Here is a 20,144-nt window from a genome sequence, read left to right on the forward strand (position 1 = left end):
ATGTGTGTATATATATATATATATGTATGTATATATATATATATATGTATATATATATATATATGTATGTATGTATGTATGTATGTATGTATGTATATGTATGTATATGCATATACATATACATGTACATATACATATACATACATACATACATACATACATACATATATATATGTATGTATGTATGTATGTATGTATGTATGTATGTATGTATACATATACATATATACATACATATATGCATACATACATACATACATACATACATACATACATATATATATATATATATATATATATATATATATATAGAGAGAGAGAGAGAGAGAGAGAGAGAGATGAATGAATAGGGCAAATTGTAGATTAAACATTCTATTAGGTGTTTATATTTTATATAGGTATTATATAAACATATGGGTATATTTAAGAATGATGTTTAAATTTAAAATATTTATGAAGTTTAAACTTTTAGAAAATTTTATAACAAATTTGGTAAGTTATTTTGGCTATGGGAAAATATTTTTTTTAGTCCACCTAAATAAAGGTTTTTGTTGAGATTAAACTTTATAGGACAATTTTCATTATGGATTTAGTTGACCCTTTAGTCAAAATAGTTTAATCACATTTCAATTATTGTAAAATAAAATATAGACATTTATAAACTAGGAGCTAGGACTACATTATTTAGTTCCTAAAAGCAATTAATGGATATTGGAGATTAATACTACCTTTGTCAATTAATTTAGAGATTTTTGGTTAAATTAATTTACTGATTAAAATTGATGAGTTAATAAATAACTCTTTTAGTATTCCACATTTAATTTAAATTATTTTCGCTTACTTGAGTTAGTGGTTAGAGTTAACTCAAAACATAGTTAAGACAAAACTTGTTAGTACATTTCATATTAGCGAATTTAATGTTATTAGGTTGTTATTTAAAAAAATAAATTTATCCCGTTCATGCCCAAAAGTTTGGGCATGACAGACATTAAGTACATATCCTTAATTAGGACCTCCTCCTTGATACTGGATGTCTTTGATCATTCATCAATTTCTTTTCTTCATTGAGTAGTATCTTATATAATAATCCCTTCCATTTTGTGCATGTGCATATCACCTGATGAGGATCTCTTGCCTTCTTTTAGAAGAGTGTTGTTATAAATAATCTCTCTTTGATGTCATCTCAATCCTCTACTCTTTTCAAATCTCTTGCATTCATTCATTCTAAAAGATGTTATATTTTTATAAGACAACTCTTCTTGAAGGTAGATGTCTTTTGAACAAAGATCTCTTCTCCTCCAAGGATCTCCTTTACACTTATATAACAAGATATCTCTTTTCAACTATCTTATCCTTGCTTGGAGAGTATTCCCTCTCTTGTTTGGATTTATGACATTGTTTCATGATGGTTATCTTCTTGGTGTCAAAGGTAGGTATCCTTGTTCTACTTGTACACACATGCATGAGGTTGAGTGGAACTAACGGTGTTCACACTTTCCTCCCTTACATGTACCACCTAGATAGACTATGGGGGCTAGTTTTCCATGTCCTTCTCTCCATGGATCACCTAGGTTTATGGGTGAGATGTCCATGGTTCATTTTATCCTCTCATGGATCATTAAAGTGTGTATTCATGCTTTTATATATCTTCATCCTTCTCTTTGCATTTGTTTCCATTTAAATCTTTCATCTTGTGTTAGAGAGCTCTCAAATTCTCACACTCTTTTTTGTGTTGGAATTGATGCTTACTTATCTTTCTTACCAAATGATTCTCCACTAGTTTTTGATCTTGTATCAAAACTTCTTGTGAGCATTTGTCATCAATCTTCTTTCATAATTCAATGTGGTAACTATGATACCCTATTTCAACTCACTAAAACTAGCAAGCTGTAATAGGAGGGCATATAGCTACCCTCAAATTTTTATCACCTTCCTTAGTAAGCATTTAGGTGATTTTGTGATTTTATCTAACATGTGGTTTTGTAGGGTGTGGATCCTAACTATGTACTGCTGATACCATTGGGGGCTTCATCTGACAACTTGTGGATATATCCTTTTTCATGATGTTTACTTTTATTTACTTTATCTTGCATATGCACATAGTGCCATATAACTGCTAAAGTGGGGGCTAAATGTAGTCTCGTAAATTGTACACCCTTGCTAGGGTGGTACAATTTCACACTTAGGTTAGCACCTACCTTAGTGTGTTTGCATCTTGCATTATTATTCCCCTTTAAGAATTTAATTAGTTTATTTAATTAAATCTAAAGTCATATTTCATCACTCATCATATTATAAAATTGGGCCCTTTATCCTATGTGTGCCCCTTTTTATTTTATTCCTCCAATACATCATTTAATCATAAACCCTAATTATGTCCTATTTCAACCTTTAAGGACCGATTTCGCATATCAAAACACCTCAAAATTAGTTGTACCTTTGGGATTTGATTCAATATCATCATATCTAATGACCTTGAAAATTTCATGAAAAGTTGGTTGGACCATGTGCGTTCCTGCCATAGTCCTCAACTTTTTTCTCAATATTTTGGGAGCACAATTCTATGATATTATAATGCTTAACCTAAAAGGTTTGGTGGGAAATTAAATTCCTAGATCAACATAAATGAGGAATTAATTCAAAATTAAGATCTAGGGTTTCATACATAAGATCTCTTATTCTTTATTTGAAGGCAACTACGAACTAGATGGATGGATCTTTCTAGGAATCTAAGAGTAGGATTTTGGAGCATAAGGAGCCTTCTACATGGTGAAAGAGAAGCCTATGTGGGGTCATAAACAAAATTCAACATTCAACAACATTTCATCAAGCATTCATCATCAATTAGCAGCCTTGAAGACATTGAAGAGTAATAGGAGATCTTGTGGCAATATCTCTCCCTTGGGGATTGGTATGATTTCATATTATTTTCATGTCTTTGTATGAGCTTCTTTACATCACTATGCACATTTAAATTAATTATTTAGATCATTTAGCATATTGGGTTTGAAGGATTATTATTTATATTCATTTACATTTAGGGTTTACTCTCATGCATAGGGTAGCTCTAGTTTATTTTATTTTAGGATCTTGCATACACACAAGGTTCTAGCACACACATTTTCAGTACATTATCAGTTATTTATGAGGTGGAATTCACCAACACAAGTGTTTTAATAAGGAAAAACCCTATATAGCCACCCAAACCTTCCCTTTTTAGTTACAAGTGTAGAAACAGGTACCCGGAGGTACTTTCAGCTTAGCAAAAGGCACAAGAATCACCCAGAATCATCATATCTGCCCTAATTTGTCTAGGATAGGGGTGTGGTTCCTTGGTCCTTCCTAGGATAGTGGCATAGTATCATGGTCCCTATGCTTTTAAGTGATTTTTAGTAGGTTGCAGCTTTAGGATCTCATATTTGCAGTGTCTCAGTTGCAGCCTCTTGTCTGCAGAAATAGGACAATGGCATGGCACCCTGATCCAACTCATTTTGGTTCAATTTGAAGCAATAGGCACACATTCGGAATCATCCCCCTTCCATGCTTTCAATATCTTAGTTTTAGATCTGCAAGTTTGTGCAATTTCAAGTTCATTTGTGCTTCATTCTTTATCTCCTAGTCTAATTGATCATTCAAACCCTAGTTTTTCTCATCATTTGCAACAAGAGAAATAGAAACCCGAAGAGGTAATCCTTGGCTCTCTCTTTCTCACAAGAAGTAACCAAAGTGATCTATCCCCCTAGGCTCTTTCCTATTCCCAATGTGTTGGCAAAAGTAGGATTAGGTCCTAGTCACCAATCTCGCGTTTCCCACAACTACAGTTGTAAGATTGTTTCTTGTTTTTGTTGCTTACAAGGATTTCAAAGTGTGTTATATGGATGTCAAGTTAGAATTCCTAAATGGTGAATTAGAAGAAGAGGTTTACATTGAGCAACCAAATGGATTTAATTGTCTAATCAAGGAGATATGGTTTTCCAGTTGAAGAAAGCTTTTGTATGGACTAAAGAAAGCCCCAAGAACATGGTATGATAGATTGGATAAGTATCTATTGAAGTTAGGATTGAACAAAGGTATTGTTGATAGTAATTTGTACTACAAGATTGATCATGATAACATTTTGATTGATGAAGTTTTTTTTGATTATATTATCTTGGGAGGGATGATAGTTTGTGAAAAAAGTTTTCTTTTTAATGAAATGCAAAATGAATTTGAAATGTCTATAATAGGAGAGCTGAAATTCATTTTGGGATTGCAAATCACTCAGTCAGAAAAAGGAATCTTTATATCTCAGTCCAAGTATATAAAAGAATTGCTGAAGAACTTTGGATTGGAAGATGAAAAGTCATTTGGTACTCCTATGGTGACTGGATGTAAGTTGACTAAAGATGATGATTCCCTTGAGGAAAATTAGACTATATACAGGTCTATGATTTGTGGATTACTCTATTTGACTCAAACTAGACCTGATATCATAAATTTAGTTTGTCTTGTTGCTATATTTCAAGGTGATCCTAAGGAATCTCATGTTGTAGATGTCAAAAAGAATTTTCAAATATTTAAAAGGAGCAATTAATTTTGTTCTATGGTATCCTAAAGATGATGAATTTACTTTGAGTGTTTTTATTGATGTTGATTTGGTAGGAGATATGGATGATAGAAAGAGTACCAGTGGTGGTGCATTTTTCTTGGGAAAAATATTGGTTTCATTGTTGAGAAAAAATTATAATTCTATTTCTCTATCTACTATAGAGGCAGAGTATATTGCTGCTACAAACAATTGTACTCGGGTGGTATGGATGAAGTAGATGTTGAAACATATCATAGTAGTATATGATGAGACTATTGCTATCTATTGTGACAATTCAAGTGTGTTGTCCCCATATTTGGCATACCTAAAAATTTAATTTCAAATTGATCTCAATGTTGAATGAAGACCCAATATGTGTTTATGCATAAGTACTAAGCATGTGATCCAAGGTCATTGCTAGTCAAAATATGAAAAGTGGATGAATTCTGAAAGTTACTAAGGATTGAAGGAAAGCAATTGATAGTCAGGATCTAAGCATCATTTTGTATCATGTGGCCAATTTTTGCTTGAACCAAGTTCATAATTTGACATATTTTAAACTTTCAAATTTTGGTGTCCCTCGCCCAAAAATGATTAAAATCTCTCATCCTAGGTATCTTCATGAGGAATAAAATATAGTCTTTTCTCATTTCCCTACCATCAATGCGTGGTTCAAATTTCAAGAATTAACTCCCTACCATTCCGAAGATATGGTCATTTTTCTCAAGCTTGAGCATTAAATTAAAAATATTTAAATTATTTTTCAAATAAATAATTTAATATTTTAGATTATTTTAATATTGTGGTCACTTGAGTGAAGAAGTTGTCTAAAATTTCATCATCATTTTCATTTATTCTCCCTCGTGGTTGATGGTTTCTGGAGGTCAAGGTCATAATCTTTAAAATAAATGGTTAAAGATGCTCCATTTTCGAGCATTTTTAACCCATAATCATAACCTTGGCAAAAATGGTTAGAAATGCTCTGTTTTGGAGCATTCTTAACCCACATTTATAACCTCTCACAAAAAAAAAAAGGTTAGGAATGCTCCAAAATGGACAATCTCTAACCTCATTTCCTAACCTTGTGGGCCCACCTTGTCAAGAAGGTTAGAAATGCTCCATTTTGGAGCATTCTTAACCTTTCCAGAAGAGTTTTTGTGTGTACAAAGATAATGTTGTTGCAACTACTCTGATCGATATGAATGCACATCATGAAAGCATAGACACTACATGTGAAGTGTTTGACAAAATGTTACAGAATGCAAATCACGGGACATCACCAATAAACATAGACATGTTGTGAAATGCAAATATATGTAAAAGATGTGAAATGCAAATATATGTGCAAGATGTGAAATGCAAATATGTGTGCAAGATGTGAAATGCAGATATGTAGATAAGGAGAATGATAACGTTGTGAGTTGATTGACAAAATGCCTTAAAGAAACGTGGTCTCATTAACTGCCAACTGTGTCATGTCTAAGTTGCATTTCATATGCATTTTAACCTTACAATTTCAATATTTCTACCTACAAGCCAACATGGAAGCCATCAAACTAGTCATGGTTTTTAGTAAAGCATAGACGATAAAGGAATTTCACCAATTATGTAGTTGTAGCTGTTTTGGTAGATATATGTGCAGATTGTGGAGGCATAGATAATACACATAAAGTGTTTGAAGTATTGTAGATCGCAGAAACTTAGACAAGGCAAGCGAACTGTCTGACAGAATGCTCCAAAGAGATATATTGGTAGGTGTAAAGTCGAATTCCACGATCAATGAATGGAGATTTGTTAAAGTGTAGTTGTAGTCACAGCCACTCTGGTAGTCATGGATGCAGATCGTAATGCATAGACAATGCACATGGAGTGTTTGGAAAAATACCACATGAAACACAATAGTGGAAGCATAAACAAGGCGTTTAACTATTTGACAAACTGCCTCAAGGAAATATGTCATACAGTGAATGCAAATCATGGAAGCATTGACATGGCATGTGAATTGTTTGAAAATATAACCTAGTAGACACAAATGCAAATCATGGGGGGCATAGACAAGGCAAGTGAAGTGTTCAACATAATACCTCAAATTGATGTCACCTTATTACATGGAATGATCACAAAATATACATCAAATTGTCAACAAACATTCATCAAAGCATAAAGGAAAGAGGAGTTACGTCAGATGTCGTAGTTGCAACTGCTCTGGTAAACATGCATGCATCATGAAGCATAAACAAAGCAAGTGAAATGCTTGACAAAATTCCTTAAAGAAATGTGGTCTCAATACTTATGCACTATGGTCAAAATGTATGTACACCGTGGAATATAATCATAATAGGGAGATTATCTAATAAAATGCATTGAAGAATGATGCAAATCATGGGAAGCATAGGCAATGCACGTGAACAATTTAACATAATGTTGTACAAACATTTCATCTCAAAGATTGTGAAACTTCCAAGCAAATGCAGTTCGTGAGTATAAAGCCAAATTTCGCAACCCTTCACTAGCATATTTCTTACCCGTGCCAGAATGTGGGTTTTTGAGAAGTGAAGAGACATCCATCAAAGTATGATTCAAGGCAAATCTATGTCAGACATTATAGTTAGAAATTATCAAGTTGATATGCATGGCAAGTGAACCATTTAATAGGATGTCATAGGCAAAATATGGAAACATAGTTCAAGCACACAAACTGTTTGTGGAATGCCTTGAAAAGATTTCATCTTATGAATGTAATGAAATGATGGCAATGATACACTCACACACTCATTGGAAAAATGATACAAACTTTAAAGTGAATGCAATTGGCAAGTATAGAGTCAAATTATTTGCTGCCACCCTCCATGCCTACACAAAAATGAAAAATTTGAAACAAAGTTTGTAAATTCATCAAAGCACTAAATAAATGAGGATTGTTGTTAGATATAAAGCCATGGTCATCATACATGAACAAATTGAAGCATAAGAGAAGATGTGCTATTCATTTTATAGAATTCCTTGAATTCATCTCATGGCTTACGATGATTTCAAACAAATGTAACAACAGAACTCGTGACTTGGTTCTTCATCGATATTACAAGTTTGAAATTGTATTTTCTAAAATTGACTTATGTCATTTATTGTAACCAAGGGTTAGAAATTTGACTTCTTCTCTGCATAAAAGTGTAAGTTACTAACTCATTGAAGTTTACGTAGAGAAGAGTTAGTTATTAAACCAGGATTGAAGTTGGTTATAAGGTAGTTATCCTACAAGCCTATAAATACAGGGCTATTTGTAATGTAATGGGGGGAGACTTTTTACAGAGAGGAAAACTCCGCTGGAATTCCAGAAGAAACTTGTAATGAAATTTTGATTTCCACTATGTATAGAAAGGATTTTGGACTTGTATATTTTCAAAAGGATAATGAAGAATACGTCTTAGTTTGTGTGTTCTAAATGTATTCATGTCTTGTCATTGCTGATTTCTCGTATGTCAAATTGGTAGTCTTTTTATGCATATGTGATTTGTACAATTGATGTGATGATGCACAAGCAACCTTTGGCATCTCAGTTTGAATGTATTGAAGTATCTTATCTCTCCGTATGTTGAGATTTGTCATTCTTATTTATCATCATCTCATGGCTAAGCATGTTACCTTATAAAATCCCCTTGTAATTTATTGCTCATGTTGAGAAATCTCAATTGATGGTCATATATCTATTGTTGGGGTTTCTATCTTTATTTCTTTTTAGTTTTATGTTTTCTCATTTACGTACTTTCAAGTTAAAAGTACACAAATATCCTAATCATATGAGGGAGCTTCCCCTTTGAAACATAGAGGAAGGTTGTGGTTTCACTTCAATCTCTCCAACTATTGGAACGTTTGTCACTACTCATCGGGAAAACAAGGTCAGTTTCAGATAAATGACCATAGTGATAAATCTGTTTACCAACAGATTTTTGGCAACTCTGTTGGGGAGCATGTTAGGACCCGGAGGCAACTGAGAGGGGGGGGGGGGGGGGGGGTGAAATAGTTGTCTATTAATTTCAACCCAAATATAACTTAACCAAACTTAATGTATAATACTGGTAAACTAAACTTAGTGTTGGTTGACAGTTTAACAGTTAATAACAGTACCGATAAAGTTTAATGCATGAAACAGAAAGACAAATAAAATCCACAACACATAACACAGATATTTGTATGTGGAAATACTATAAGGGGAAAAACCATGGTGGGAAGCCTTACCCACAATCAGGTGATACTACTACAGATAGTTTGTGTGTACAAATGGGGTCTGCACATGCAAAAAGGCCAACTACCTAGACCTGACTGCTCAATCACAAAATGGGAGTCACACTAACTACAATTGGATGGTTAAATCCAATGATAATGTATTGCTCAAAATAGCATCTTCATATGTTGGATTCAGTATCGGTTAAGCTCTGATTGTCTTCTTCATACCTTCCTTGAATCTTCATATGATGTCTGCATGTATAACTCTACTTATATTTGCATATACCTTATTACAATCCTCTACCACACACTCTTCTTGATCTCACAAATGTGATCTTACATATATACCAAAACCTAAGACCAAATGTGTAGGTTGGCTCACTAATAATATTACAATTAAATCAATTACAAATGAATCAATATGTGATGCATCATGTTAGCTTAATTAATTTACAATAATAACCAATCAATAAAACATCTCCATAACGTGTTGTGCTGATATGGAATAGATAATGCTTGCCTGTCCATAACCTAGACCTATTTTCCAGTAACAACAAATATGAAAACTTGATTAGACCAATGACCAAATCACCAAAACCAAGTGTCCAAACAATGTCTTTGACATAACCAAGTAATCTCCAGATGATAACAGATCATCGTTAGTGCCGGTGAACAATATAACTTGCTAGTGAACTAGATACCGGTGACTGTGCATAAGTCACTAACATGTGGGTGAACATAACCAAAGATCTTCAGTGCTAATAAGTGTTCACAAGTATTGATAAGTGTTGATAAGTGTTGACATCAATGACAAAACCAATGCAACACATCCATAATACCAACAATCTCCCCCTTTGGCATTGATGGCAACACAAGATGGAAAAACCATCTAAGTGCCAAGGCAGAAATGCCAAAAACCAAAATCGAACAATCTCCCAAAGAGATCATTAACCAGAAATAAAAATATAGATACAGAAAGTAACAATCTCTCCCCAAAAGATAATGTGTTTTTCCATAGATATCTCTCCCCCTTTGACATCAAATTCCAAAGCAATACAAAAACTAGATAGAAACAGTTCATAGAACAAAATACCAACTTATCCAATTTATCCAACTACTCCCCCTGAGAAGTAGCTCTCCTCATCAAAGCTAGAAAAAATATTTTTATGTTAATTCTTGTTGGTTTGATGTGAAGCATCAACTATCTAAGTTTCTATTGGTGAGGGTATAACTCCAAGCTACTCTTTGAGATATTAAAAATTTTGTTTAGGCAAAGGCTTAGTAAAGATGTCTGCAATCTGTTCTTTAGTATTCACATAAACCAATTTCACTTCTTTTGCTTCAACATTCCCTTTCAGAAAATTGAATTTCATAGAAACATGTTTAGTTTTAGAGTGAAATACCGGATTCTTTGATATATCAATTGCTACCATATTATCACTCGTAAATGATTATAGGTTCTTTGCATTTTACCTTTATGTCCTTCAACATTTGCTTAATACATAATACCTATGTATAATTAGTTGCTACTACAACATATTCTGATTCTACTATTGATAGTGATGTACAACTTTGTTTCTTGCTCAACCATGAAATTTTTTCTGCTACCAAGGAAAAATGCTCTGTCGGTGGTGCTTTTTCTATCATCTCCATCTCCTACCCAATTTGCATATGTGTATGCACATAAATCAAAATTTTCATCTTTAGGATACCATAGACCAAGATTTTTTGTACCTTGTAGGTACCGAAAAATCCTTTTCACTACTGACTCATGTTTTTCTTTAGGATTACTCTGAAATCTTGAAACAATACATACTACATTCATAATATTAGGTCTTGTGTGTGTCAAATACAGTAAACCTCAAACCATAGATTTATATCTTGTCAGATTAACAAGTGTTGATTCATCCTTCAATGATAGTTTATCAGTTGTAGTCATAGGAGTACTTACCGGTTTAGAGTTTTCCATACCAAATTTCTTTAGCAATTCTTTCAAGTACTTTGATTGATTTATGAATATACCTTTATTAGTTTGTGAAATCTGCAATCCTAAAAAGAATTTTATCTCCCAAATCATAGACATTTCAAATTCTTCTTGCATCTTATTAGAAAAGTCTTTACACAATCCTTCTTCTCCTCCAAAAATGATATTATCAACAAAAACTTCAATAACCAAGATGTCATCATTAGTCATTTTGTAATATAAGTTGATGTCAGCATTACCTTTAGTGTAACCAAGCTTCAAAAGATATTTGTCCAATCTAGCATACCAAGCTCTAGGAGCTTGCTTCAATCCATATAAATCTTTCCTTAACTTGCAAACCATATCTTTGTCATCTGTCAAAGAAAATCCATCAGGTTGTTCAATATAAAATTCCTCTTCAAGATCACCATTTACAAAAGCACATTTAACATCCATTTGATATACTTTATAGTTCTTGTGTGCTGCAAAAACTAATAATAATACGCCTGCCTCAATTCTAGCTACCGATGCAAAGGTTTCATTGTAATCAATTCCTTCTTTCTGTGAATATCCCTTACACACTAATATTTCTTTGTTTCTGATTACCTTACCATCTTCATTAATTTTATTTCTGAATACACATTTAGTTCCAATTACATTTTTGTTTTTAGGTCGAGCAACCAATGTCCATGTGTTATTCTTTTCAATTTGTTCTAATTCATCTTCCATAGCCTTAATCCAATGTTTATCTTCACATGCCTCATTAATAGTTTCTGGTTCAATTTGAGAAATTAGACATACCTCTTCATTTTCCAGTCTTCCTCTTGTCATAACACATTGATACTTGTTTCCAATTACTTGACTTTCAAAGTGATTGAATCTTACATACCTAGGTGTATTCACTTCTTGTTGTTCTTCAGTCACTATGGAATTCTTAGATGATGCCGGTGTGACTAGATCAACATTCTATACTGGTGTACTCATTGTAGGTTCATTTGTAATTATCTCAACTCCCAGTTCAGAGTCCATAGACCTTGAATTATCTCTAAATTGTTCATCAATCTTCACATTTGCACTCTCAATGATTCTCTGCAATCTCTTGTTAAAACATCTATATGCCTTGCTCTTAGATGAATAACCAAGAAATATTCCTTCATCACTTCTATGATCAAATTTGCCAATATAATCATCTCTCCTAATATAACATTTGCTTCCAAATATTTTGAAATATTTAAGAGTAGGAGTATTACCAAACCATAGTTCATGAGGGGTCTTACCAGTTTCACCTTTGATGTGAACTCTATTGAATGTGTATATAGTTGTATTGACTGCTTCTCTCCAATATACATGAGGTAGGTTTGCTTCTGAAATCATGCTTCTAGCTGCATCCAAAATAGTTGTGTTCTTCCTTTCCACAACTCCATTTTGCTGGGGTTTCTGAGGTGCTGATAATTGTCTTCTAATTCCATTCACTTCACAAAATGTATTAAATTCCTTAGATGTGAATCCACCTCCTTGATCTGATCTCAAACATTTGATTTTCTTACCAGTTTCATTCTCTACCATTACCTTGAATAGTTTGAATTTCCCAAAAGCTTATGATTTCTCCCTGAGAAAAGTAACACAACACATTCTACAATAATCATCAATGATTAGCATAAAATATCTATCTCCTTGTAAACTTCTAGTTCTTATTGGACCACATAAATTAGTATGAATTAAGTCGAACATTATTGGAATTTTTTGGAATACTCTTAAAAGTTGCTCTATATTGATTTCCAAGTTGACATTCCTTACATACCAGATTGTGAGGTTTAACCATCTTAGGTAAATCCCTTATTGCCTTAGTTGTACTAATTTTCACAATGCAATCAAAATTTACATGACAAAGTCTTTTATGCCATAACCAACTTTCATCAATATGTGCAATTAAGCATGCCCTCTCATTGTTATTCAAATGAAAGATATTACCTCTAGTCTGATTACCGGTTGAAATTTCCAAACCAGTTCTATTCATGATTTTGCATTTACCATTCTTGAATTGTAACTGAAATCTTTTTTCAACTAATTGACCAACACTCAAAAGATTATGCTTCATACTTTCAACATAATAAATGTTGTCAGTATTGTGCTTACCATCAAAAGATATAGTGCCTTTTCCTTTGATCAAACAAACTTTATCATCCCCAAATCTTACTAGACCTCCATTGTATTCTTGAAAGGTTAAGAATTTACTTTTATCACCAGTCATATGATGTGAACTAATAGTTCTGATACTTAATATAAGTACAGATCCAATAGAAAACAAAATGAGAGGGGGGGTGAATCATACAAACTTAATCTTCCATAAAAACATCAGATTCAACCTCGGTAACATATACTTCAGTAATATAACCAAAACTACTAAACATGCAAACTCAAAAACATATAAACATCATAAACCTCATAACACCAGATTTAACATGGAAACCCAAATAGGGAAAAACCACTATGGGATTTCGAACCCACTAAGAAATATACTCTTCTAGAGTATGCTTGGTTTAAAGAAAATCCTATTAAAGATTACAAACCCATTGCTAGATGTGACCTAGTTTAAGGGATTTCCCTCATATTTGTTAGGATCTTCACCTTGTTAGAAGTGACCTTGTTAAAGGATTTCAAACACTCAATTAGAATGTCACCTTGCTAGAGGGTTTTACAAATAAGACAGTTAAGTCCACTCGGTTAAGATATTTTCTGTCACTTTCACAAAATAATAGTAATAAAAATCTATCTGCAACTTCACATCTAAAATGCTAAAGGAGATTCTTATTTGTTCAATACAATCTAGACATAGAACTAATCTTGTCCATTTGTTGGGCTTCTATACTTTGTTATTCAAACAGGTCTTCAAGCTTTTGTGCTCGATAATCACTCTGTAGCATCACTGTGCATACACTTGCTCGCATACATTGTTTATCAATAGTTCCCTACTTATAAATAATTAGCTAACTGCTTAATCTCCTCGATCACATTTCCCATGATCAATCATAGCCATCAAATCTTCATGTTTGACTAGGTTCAATGCATCTTTCGATCTGAAAAACATTTTACCCTACCTTGGAACTTGCATACATTTCTTGGAACTTGTGCTAGGGTATTGCGGTTCATTATGAGCTGTAGATCATCCTGCCAATCTTCCATTGCCATAGATTCTTAACAAACTTTATTTACAGCATACCAATCATTTAATCAGTTCTAGCTTATCAGCTTCTTTCATTAAATAATGCATGTAAACATTTAATGCATTCTGTTATAGCTCGGTTACAACTTAGTTACAACTCGGTAAATACTAAACTTCACTCGGTAGACATTCCGCCTTCATTAACCAATAGCGATAACCTTAGGGTTTACCGACTAGGTTCTTTGCTTGATAACATAGTATATTATTAACCTTACAATTTACAACATATGTATGATGTCAAAACAATCTAAACATCATGATCTCATCATTTTCTGAGTCGGTAATAGTTTCCCATTGAATACCTTATTGATCCTCTTATTCATCATAATCTTTCAGTGTCTTTTACCGACATCTTTATACTCTTCAAATCATACTTCTCAAGATATGGCAACATCATACTGAATTAGAAAATTAATTTCTTGACATCAATGACAAAATAATAATATTAAGACAGTAAACATCCTTAATCAGTTATATCCATAATCATCAACAATCTTCCATTGTCTTTTATAATGCCAAATGCTAACAATCTCCCCCTTTGGAATTGATGGCAAAACCAATTGATTTGACCTTTAAAAGATTTGGATTGCTATGATTCTGAAATGCTAAAAAGCTCTCTTGCTGTCATCAGACTTCTCCCCCATACATTAGACTTCTCCTCTTTTTTTCAGTCTTCTTTCCAATCTTCAGTCTTCTCCCCTTTCTTAGTTTTCTCCCCCTTTGACAACAATGCCAAAAAGTAAAGAACTAAAACATAATTTCTTCCTATATGAAGTGAATTCCTACTGTAATGTGTCAATTCAGTCTCCGTTAGAGCATTTTGTCTTCAATTCTTGTTCCCTGTACACCTTTAGAAAACCTCCTAAAGTGTGTAAATCAGCATCAATTCCTAAAAGATATTCGATGGAGTCATCAGATTGATGCTTTCACCGAACTTGGTCAGTGAGTAGAAGATAGGGGTAGGAGCCCTAACTTACTTCTAAGATATTAAAAAGTGTCCCTTGGCAGTGTTTTGGTGAAGATATCTGCTATTTGTTCCTTTGTGCTAACATACTCCAACACCACTTTCTTCTCTTGAGCTTCTTCTCTAAGATAATGATATTTGATAGAGATGCACTTTGTCTTAGAGTGCATAACAAAATTCTTTGAAATGTTAACGGCACTAGTATTGTCACAGAATATAGTTACTGGCTTGGTAACTTTCTCATTTATACCTTCCAACAGTTGTTTGATCCATGCAATGTTGGTACAATTCAATGCTGCAGCAACGTATTCAGCTTCTGTTGTTGACTGTGAAACACATCCTTATGTCTTGCTAAGCCAACTCACTAGTCTTTCTCCTAAAAAGAAAGCTCCTATACTTGTTCTTTTTCTGTCATCAATGTTTCCTACCCAATCAGCATCAGTATAAACTTTTAAATCAAAATCATTTCCTTTCTGATATACTAAGCCATAATCCTCTGTGCCTTTCAAGTATCTAAAAATTCTTTTGATTGCTGTCATGTGTGTTTCCTTAGGATCTGCAGAGAATCTTGCAACTATACCTACTGCATGTGCTATGTATGGTCTGTTGTGAACAACATATTGTAGCTTTCCAATCATGGATCGGTAAAGTGTCTCATCAACAGATGCAGATTCATCATTCTTTGATAATTTATAGTTGGTAGTCATAGGAGTACTTATTGGTTTTGAATCCTCCATTCCAAATTTCTTCAAGATTTCCTTTATGTACTTGGATTAAGTAATGAAAATCTCATTTTTCATTTGCAGTATCTGTAAACCTATAAAATACTTTATCTCACCAATTAATGACATCTCAAATTCTTTGCTCATTTCATTTCCAAAGTTCTTACATAGAGAGTCATTTCCACAAAATATAATATCATCAACAAATATGGCTGAGATCAGTATTCCATTTTCATCATTCTTCATGTACATATTGTTGTTCTCACTTGTCCTTATAAAACCAATCTTAATCAAATAAGAGTGCAATCTTTTATACGATGCTCTAGGTGCTTGTTTCAAACCATATAAAGCTTTGTTCAATTTACATACCTGATCTTTATTATTGTCTTCAACAAATCCTTCAGGTTGTTCAATAAAAACTTCTTCTTCTAATATTCCATTTAGAAATACAGATTTGACATCCATTTGATATACCTTGAAGTTTTTGAAAGCAGCATATGCCAACAATGTTCTTACTCCTTCAAGTCTAGCAACAGGTGCAAAAGTTTCACCATAATCAATTCCTTCTTCTTGAGCATAACCTTTGCAAACTACTCTTGCTTTGTTTCAAATGACCTCTCCTTTTTCATTTAGCTTGTTTCTAAAAATCCACTTTGTACCGATTATATTTTTGTCCTTCGGTCTTGGGATTAGTGTCCACATGTCATTCTTCTTGATTTGATCAATCCCTTATGTCATAGCATTTATCCAATCTTCACTGTTAAATGCCTCTTTCACTATTCTCATTTCAAATTCAGATATCAAACATGTGTTCTGTCTCAGTTTGTTCCTTGTCATCACTGGATCATCCTTATCTCCTATAATCTGGCTTGGTGCATGATGTCTTCTGACATACTTGGCTAATACAGGCTCGGTAGGCTCTGTATGATCTTCTTCATCACTCGGTAACTGGATATTCTCTTCATTTTCTTCTACATTTTTCTCGATAAGACTTGTCGGTTGAAGATAGACAAATTCATCACAATCTTCTAGTTCCTTGGAATTTCCTTCATCATTTCTTTCTACAAATTCATCAATTTTCACATTTGCACTTTCTACTATTTTATTAGATGATTTGATCAGACATTTAAATGCTTTGCTTATAGAAGAATAACCTAGAAATGTTCCTTCTTCACTCTTCTGATCAAACTTGCCATTTCTATCATCTTTGTGTACATAGCATCTACTTCCAAAGATTTTAAAATAACTTACATTAGGTTTCTTATCATACCAGATTTCATATGGCTTCTTCAAAGTACCTTTCTTCAATTGTACTCGGTTCAGGGTGTAAACTGTTGTGCTTATTGCTTCTCTCCAAAATGTTTGTGGCACTTTATTTTCAGTCATCAGTGTTCTAGCACAATCCACAATAGATCTATTTCTTCTCTCAGCTATTCCATTCTGCTATGGAGTTCTTGGTGCAGAGACTTGTCTTTTAATACCATGATCATTGCAGAATAAGTTGAACTCATCAGATGTGAACTCTCCTCCTCTATCTGATCTAAGATATTTCAGTTGTCTTCCTGTTTCATTTTCAACTCTTGCCTTGTACCATTTAAACATTTGAAAAGATTCTGATTTTTCTTTTAAAAACATTACTAACATCATCCTTAAATAGTCATCCACAAATAATATGAAATATTTATCACCATAATAACTTTGAACTTTCATAGGACCATAAAGATTAGTGTGCACAAGATCTAAAATTCCCTTAGAAGTGTGAGACTTACTTGTAAAGCTTGATCTTGTCATCTTACCCATTTGGCATCCTTGACACATAGCATTCTTAGGTTTTTCAAGACTCAGTAGACCTCTTACTTAGTGATTCTTACTTATTTTGATCAGATTATCCAAATTTACATGACAAAACCTTTTATGCCATAATCAGGTATCATCTATCTTTGCATACAAACACTTGTTACGAGTTGAGTCAAGGTGAAATGTGTTACCTTTTGTTTGTGTCTTGGTAGTAGCTAACTTTCCATTCTTGTCATGAACTTTGACAACTCCTTTCTGAAATTCTATTCGGTAACCTGTATTGTTTAGTTGTGCTACACTCAACAAATTGTATTTCAAACCTTCAACCCAATAAACATCATTGCATCTTGCATTATCAAGAAGTGTTATAGATCCTTTACCTTTCACTGGACATGGTGCATCATTACCAAATCTTACATAGCCTCCATCACAATCTTCTAATATAACAAACTTGTGTTTATCTCTTGTCATATGATGTGAGCATCCACTATCTATGATCCAAGAATCATTAGTATTTATGTGAGATATTAGGGGTTTTTCTTCATACCTTTCTTCATCTGATCCATCTTTGATAGCCACATAAACTAATTCCTCTATATCAGTTTCATCTGATTTATCATAGTTGGATTCCTCATCAGCTTTTAAGCATGTCTTTCTATCTCTTCTTCTAAAGTCTCGGTGTCCTCTGTAATGATTATCTTTCTGTCTATCATCTCGGTAATCTCTCTTTTTATTAGAACCTTTGTCAGGATAGTTAGAAGCTATATGTCCTATTTTATCACAATTGAAACATTTCAAAGGTAGTTTTCCTTTATACTTACCTTTGCCTCTCGGTAACCTTCTGGCTAATAGTGCTTCAAACTCTTCTTGCTTTCTGATTTCCTAATATAGTTTATGTACTTCTTCCATGTTCTTACGAAATCTTTCACTTGCTCCACTATGATCTCCTTCAGAGTACTTATACTTTCTTTCATTGTAATCATTAGATTCATCAAGATGAAAAGAACTAAATGCAGATTCAACTTTATTTACCGAAGATCCACTGTTATCAAAGTTACTTAACTCAAATGCATGTAGCTTACCAATAGTAGCATCTAAAGAAACTGGCATATTAGGTATAGACCTCAATTCATTGATTGCAGAGACTCGGATTGCATAAGCTGGTAGAAGGGTTCTTAACAACTTACTTGTTATATCCTTTTCTTCAATAGTTCCACCTGCTCCTTTGATTTGATTGACAATCTCCTTTAGTCTTGTACTGTACCGAGTTATGTTTTCACATTCACTCATCCTCATGGATTCAAGTTGTCCTCTTAGACTATCTACTTTTGCTCTTTGAACATATTCATCTCCTCCATACACATATTTGAGCTTATCCCACATTGCCTTTGCATCATTGCAGCCTTCTAGATCATTAAACTCTAAGTCGATCAATGCAGATGTTATTTCAATCATTGCTTGGATATGTTCTTGCTTTGCCTTTATCTCTTCCATTGTCAATAGATAGGTGCTTGGTGTGATGAAATCATTCTCCAGATAATATACAACATATTCTCCAACTCCTGATAGATGCATCTTCATCCTTTTGTGCCATGTAGAGAACCTTGACTTGTTCAGCTTTGGTGCATCCCTCTTATACATCTTTGGATCTTTAACTCAAGTGCCTTTAAACTTTTCTTTTGGAGTCCAATGCTCTGATACCAATTGATAGTTCTGATACTTAATATAAGTACAAATCCAATAGCCAACAAGATGAGAGGGGGGGTGAATCATACAAACTTAATCTTCCATAAAAATATTAGATTCAACCTTGGTAACATATACTTCAGTAATATAACCAAAACTGTTAAACATGCAAGCTCAAAAACATATAAACATCATAAACCTCATAACACCAGATTTAACCTGGAAACCCAAATAGGGAAAAACCACTGTGGGATTTGGGACCCACTAAGAAATATAATCTTCTAGAGTATGCTTGGTTAAAAGCAAATCCTGTTAAAGATTACAAAACACATTGCTAGATGTGACCCAGTTAAGGGATTTCCCTCAGATCTGTTCGGATCTTAACCTTGTTAAAAGTGACCTTGTTAAAGGATTTCAAACACTCAATCAGAATGTCACCTTGCTAGAGGTTTTTACGAATAATATTGTTAAGTCCACTCGGTTAAGAGATTTTCTATCACTTTGACAAAATAATAATAATATAAATCTATCTGCAACTTCACATCTAAAATGCTAAAGCGGATTCTTATTTGTTCAATACAATCTAGACATAGAACTAATCTTGTCCATCTGTTGGGATTCTATACTCTATTATTCGAATAGGTCTTCAAGCTTCTATGCTCGGTAATCACTATGTAGCATCCCTATGCATACACTTGCCCGCATACATTGTTTATCAACAGTTCCCTATTTATAAACAATTAGCTAACCACTTAATCTCCTTGATCACATTTACCATGATCAATCATAGCCATCAGATCTTCATGTTTGACTAGGTTCAATGCATCTTTCAATCTGAAAAATGTTTTACCTTGCCTTGGAACTTGCATACATTTCTTGGAACTTGTGCTAGGGTATTGTGGTTCAATCTGAGCTGTAGATCATCCTGTTGATCTTCCATTGCCATAGATTCTTAACAAACTTTATTTACAGCATACCAATCATTTAATCAGTTCCAA

This window comes from Cryptomeria japonica, chromosome 11, assembly GCF_030272615.1.
Source record: "Cryptomeria japonica chromosome 11, Sugi_1.0, whole genome shotgun sequence".
NCBI classification, from domain to species: domain Eukaryota; kingdom Viridiplantae; phylum Streptophyta; class Pinopsida; order Cupressales; family Cupressaceae; genus Cryptomeria; species Cryptomeria japonica.